This window comes from Pleurodeles waltl, chromosome 2_1 (assembly GCF_031143425.1).
Source record: "Pleurodeles waltl isolate 20211129_DDA chromosome 2_1, aPleWal1.hap1.20221129, whole genome shotgun sequence".
Classification (NCBI taxonomy): domain Eukaryota; kingdom Metazoa; phylum Chordata; class Amphibia; order Caudata; family Salamandridae; genus Pleurodeles; species Pleurodeles waltl.
The window spans coordinates 804,347,871-804,353,870 of NC_090438.1; positions in this window are offsets into that span (position 1 = coordinate 804,347,871).

Consider the following 6,000-nt stretch of genomic DNA (forward strand, 5'->3'; position numbering starts at 1 on the left):
TTCAGTGGTGTATGGTTGGGTCTGGTGTCCGAAGCTGTCGTGGAGGTCGCTGATCTTGCGATGGAAGAAAGTGGCGAGGGATTCGCACAAATCCTGTGAGGGCGTGACGGCGTTGGCGCTGGCGCTGGGGTTGGAGAACTCTTTGACGATGCTGAAGAGTTCTCTGCTGTTGTGGCTGTTTTTGTCTAGTCTGTCGGTGAAAAAGTTCCTTTTGGCAGTGCGGATCAGGTGGTGGTGTTCGCGTGTAGCGTTCTTGAGGGCGGTCATGTTGTCAGCGGTGTGGTCCTTGCGCCAGGCCTTCTCAAGGGCACGACAAGTTTTCTTTGATTCTTTGAGGGTGTCAGAGAACCAGAGAGGTTTTTTGGTGTTGGTCTGTCGATGCGTGCGTTTGAGGGGAGCAAGGTTGTCAGCGCATTTGGAGATCCAGTTTGTGAGGTTGAGAGCTGCGTCGTTGGGGTCGGTGGTGAGGGTGGGTTGGTTGGCGGCGAGAGCGGAGAAGAGTTGCTCTTCAGGGATCTTGTTCCACTGTCGACGAGGGATGGGTTGAGTGCGGAGGTGGGAGGTCTCGCGTCGGAATGTGAAGTGGACGCAGCTGTGGTCGGTCCAGTGCAGGGCAGAGGTGTGGCTGAAGAAGACGTGTTTGCTGGCGGAGAAGATAGGGTCGAGCGTGTGTCCGGCGATGTGGGTGGCGGTGTTCACCAGTTGTTTGAGGCCGAGGTTGGCGAGGTTGTCGAGCAGGGTGGTGGTGTTGGGGTCGTTGTTTTGTTCCAGATGGAAGTTGAGGTCGCCTAGGAGGATGTAGTCCGGTGAGGCGAGGGCGTGCGGGGAGATGAAGTCGGCGATGGCGTCGCTGAAAGAGGCGCGAGGTCCGGGAGGACTACTACTGGACTTGGGAAAAACTCTGCCAAGTAAAGACTGCTTTCATGTTAGGATTGCCACTCTGTCTGGACTGACTGTTCCAAGGAACTGATTCTCTGCATTGCTGAGCTGCCCTGCTTCCTGCTAATCTCTGCCCTGCTGAGGACAAGGACTGTATCCATCCTGCTGAACCAGAGCATCTCCAAGGGTTTGCTAGGTTACACCTTGTTGTTCTGCAGTCTCAGGGACATCAATGACTGCTTACAACTCTCCTGGTGATGCTATACTCTGTCATCTGTTAGGCCAACCCTTGCCGGAGGTGACCCTCTCCAATCCTGGGCTTCAGAAGTGGGTTCTGCAGCTAAAACCTGCAAAACTTGATGCATCACCCAGAGTCTGGGAGAAAAATTGGTGCATCATTTATCGACGGCAGCGGCTGCCCAACAACAGTGGAATCACAGACTGCACAGCCCAACAATGACACTCTGGGCAGCCTGACAATGATGCATCGCATTCAATTTCACGGAGCACGACCACGACGCAGTGCCCCGAGTGTGGTAGAAATATCATTGCATCGTGCCCTCACCATTGAAGCTGTGATCCATCAAAGGTTCATCTTTACCAGACCCTGTGAGGGTTTCGTAGCCAGCCTAGCCTCCATCATGGGCGGACTGAATTTTGGATTTGTACTAGTCCCTTGTGGCCTCAAGTAACCATTTGACATATAGGGGGTCATTCTGACCCTGGCGGTCATTGACCACCAGGGCCAACGACCACGGAAGCACCGCAAACAGGCTGGCAATGCCGCCATGGGGATTCCGACCCCCTTCCCGCCAGGAAGAGGCTGGCGGGTACGGGTGTCGTGGGGCCCCTGGGGGCCCCTGCACTGCCCATGACACTGGCATGGGCAGTGCAGGGGCCCCCTAACAGGGCCCCAGCAAGATTTTCAGTGTCTGCTTGGCAGACACTGAAAATCGCGATGGGTGCCACTGCACCCGTCGCACCGCAGCAAATCCGCCGGCTCCATTCGGAGCCGGCTTCATCTTTGCTGGGGCTTTCCCGCTGGGCTGGCGGGCGATCTTTTGCAGATCGCCCGCCGGCCCAGCGGGAAAGTCGGAATGCCTCCCGCGGTCATCTGACCGCGTGGCGGTGTTTGTGCGGTTTCCGCCCGGCGGGCGGCGCCCGCCGCCCGCCGGGGTCGGAATGACCCCCATAGTACCTTGTAAGCAGTGCTTTCACATTTAGGGCCTGAATTATATCTCAGCTGATGGAATACTCCATCACAAACGTGACAGATATCCCATCCTCCGTATTACAATCTAAATAGAATATAATGGGATCCTAATACAGTGGGTGGGATGTCTGTCACATTTGCGACAGAGTATTCCCCCGCCGCCAAGATCTAAATCAGGCCCTTAATCTTTAAAAATTTATATCTTGACTTGTACTTACTGGATTTTTGTTACTGTGGTTTTGTTTTAATCAGATAAATATTGTCTATTTTTCTAAACCTGTGTGAAGTGTGGTGTTTTCATTGAGTTGCTATACTTTAAAAGTGCTACACAAATACCTTACATATCGTCTCGTATGTTAAGCCTGACTGCTCTGTGCTAAGCTATGAGAGGGTGAGAACTGTTTAATTTAGGGAGTGTATCTGACCTACCCTGAGAAGGATTGTGGTCCCTACTTGGGCATGTTGAATACCTCTGCCAACTAAAGACCCAATTTTTAACAATAACTTATTATCTGATAAGGTTTTCCTCACTTAGGCCCATATTTATACTCTGTTTGCACCATATTGTGTCATTTATTTTGGCACAAATTCGGCGCAAATTTAACTCCATATTTATACTTTTGGCGCTAGACCCGTCTAGCGCCAAAGTTATGGAGTTTGAGTAATTTTTTGTACGTGAAAACCTACCTTACGCTAATGACATGCCACCCTTGCCCACCCCTGGAGGACACCCATGGATGGAGGGACCCATCCATGGTGAGTGCAGGTAAGTGCAGGTAAGTATAATTTAATTTTTTTATTAAGTGGCATAGGGGTACCTAACTTGGGCCCGCTACATGCCACTTTGCCCAATGGCCATGCCCAGGGGACATAAGTCTTCCCGTCGCCTCTGCTGCCCAGTTACCGTCATTTATTTTGATGCTAACCAGGCCGCAGCGTCGGCTAACGTCATTCCATAAATAAGGTGCCCAGCTGGCGCGTTGGAATGGCGATAGCCGGCGATAAACTTTTTGATGCAAATCTGCGCTACCGCTGATTTGCGGCAAAAAGTATAAATATGGGCCTTAGTTTGAAGCTTGTGTGCACAACTTGTTTCTGACTAATGACACAAAAGAGACCTCTTTTGAATTTGTTTGGGGGACTTTTAAAGCTGCTTCCAGAGGGTTTGTTATTAACTATAACTCTAGCAAAAGGATTCTATTTAATATAAAAAAAATAGAAGACAAGTACTACACTTCTAGAAACAGAATAGCAGATCGGGACACTCTAGTAGCTGCAAAGATTCAATTCAACAAATCAATCACAGACAAAGCATGTGGTATGCTTTTAAAATTGAATGCTAGTTGCTATGGCGGTAAAAACAAAACTGGTACTGTGCTGGCCAAGTAAAGATAAATCATCCATAAAATCAATAACCAATCAATTGGGTAAAAAACTCTTTTGGGATGCGGACAAAGCAAGCTGCTTTGCTGATTACTACCAAGCCCTGTACACTCCTGAATTTACGCCTTCTGAGGATTCTGTTATGTCATTCTTTTCTAATCCCTCAATGCATGATGATTGTTGAATAGAATTGAGACCAGTGAGTGGTCACCCACTGGTCTCAATTCTCTTAAACAATCAGTATGCATAGAATAATTATTCTTAGTTGTTAAACATCTTTCTATGGGTAAAGCACTGGGGCCAGGAGGCTTTACAGTCACATTTTATCAGCAATTCTCCAAATTATTGTTTCCCAAAGTATTTAAATTGCGGAATCATTTTCTCTCAAAGGGAAACTCTTCAAGTTCTTTTACAGAAACTATGATCTGTCTCAGTAAAAAAAAGACCATGATTTATCCCAATGTAAGAACTGCAGTACGAGCTCTTTGATAAATACTAATTGTAAAATGTTTGCTAAGGCATGAGGCCTTTGTCTTAATGATCTCATGGCCACTGTTTTAGACTTTGAGCAGTCTGGCTTTGTTAGAAATAGGAACATAGTAGTCAACTCATATATTGTTCTAAATATTCTACGCAAAGCTCCCAAGCTTAAGCACTCCATCGCTGTGATAGCTTTAGATGCAGAAAAAGCCTGCAGTAGAGTTAATTGGCAATTCCTTATGCATGCCCTTCGGTGTCACAGGTTTGATCCTCATTTTCTACAACTAATGTCCTTAATATATTCATCTCACCCATCTTCTGTTATGGTTAATGGAGCACAGTCCCTTTACTTCCCTCTATATAGACACACGATGCAGCGTTGCCCCTTTTGACCCATCTTATTCATTCTTGCCCTTGAACCCTTTCTGCATTGATTAAAACATTCAGGTGATATTTATTTTCAGTACAACTACATTTTACATTTGCAGCAAATGCAGACGATATGCTTCTTTATTCCTACAAGTGTAAAGAGGTCTGGCAACAAACTTAGGCCCTCATTACAACCCTGGTGGTAAATTCCACTTACCGCCGTGCTGACGGCCGTCAAGATACAGTGGCCGCAGCGGAAATCCACTACAGGTATTACGACCCACATCTCATAATCCGCCACAATACAGACACCCACACAAGTCCGCCACACCAAAGGTCAGTGATAAACTGGCAATAGCAAAATCCACATCGTCATGCCAAGAAGAATACACCCACACTATCATGACCCATGAATCAACGTGGCGGTCATTCAACCGCGGTAAACCATTGGCGGTACACACTGCCGCACTCAAAATACACACACATTTAAAAAACACAACCACATTGGACAAATCAAAATACACACACCTGATACACATACACACACCACACCCACACACTCACACCACTATAAAACACACACCCACATTAACCACAACCCCTTAAAACAACAATTTTGGAAGAAGCACAGAGAGAGAGAATAGCAAACACAACACCGGCATCCACAGGCACACAACACCATCACTCATACAACATCCACGCACCTCAAAGAACACACACCAACACAACACAACACACAGCACAACAAACATCACCTCACACATCACCCACTCCACATTATGGCACCTCAAAGACACCCCAGGTTTTCTAAGGGTGAGCTCAGAGCCATGGTGGAGGAAATCATCTGGGTAGAGCCACAGCTATTCGGATCACAGGTGCAGCAGACATCCATTGCAAGGAAGATGGAGCAATGGTGGAGAATTGTCGACAGGGTCAATGCAGTGGGACAGCTCCCCAGAACACGGGATGACATCAGGAAGAGGTGGAACGACCTACGGGGAAGGTGTGTTCCGTAGTATCCAGACACCAGGTAGCTGTACAGAGGACTGAGAGTGGACCCCCAGCTCCTCCCCCACAACTAACAACATGGGAGGAGCAAGTCTTGGCAAACATGCATCCTGAGGGCCTCGCAGGAATAGCAGGAGGACTGGACTCTGGTAAGTCAAATCGTTACTATTATATCCCCACCCTACCTGCATGCCATCACAAACTCCTACCCCTACCCTCACACCCATCACCCCAACACCTCACAGATACCCCTCTAGCACAACCCACACATCCCAATACCAAGCCCTGCATGAAACACCAATGCATGGACACCCATCACCAAAGCATGTCCAGTAGAGAGACTCACCCAGGCCACAAAATCACCAATCACACAAGGGCCAAGCCAATACTGCAAGCACAGGCGTAGAGGGTAACTCACTCATTGCACAAGATGGCACACACAGATACAATAACTATGCATTTTCACCCCAACAGGACCCCTACCCAACGTCACAGGACAGGAGGTGCCAGCCATATCCAGCCCCCCACAGAAGAGGCCCACAGGACAGGACAGTCGGTTCCCCTGCCACAGTCCCAAACCACCACTGAACCTCCCCCCTCAGGAAACACCACCACAGCACCCACCCAACGGGCCCATCCCTCTGTCCCCAGGACACATCAATCAGCAG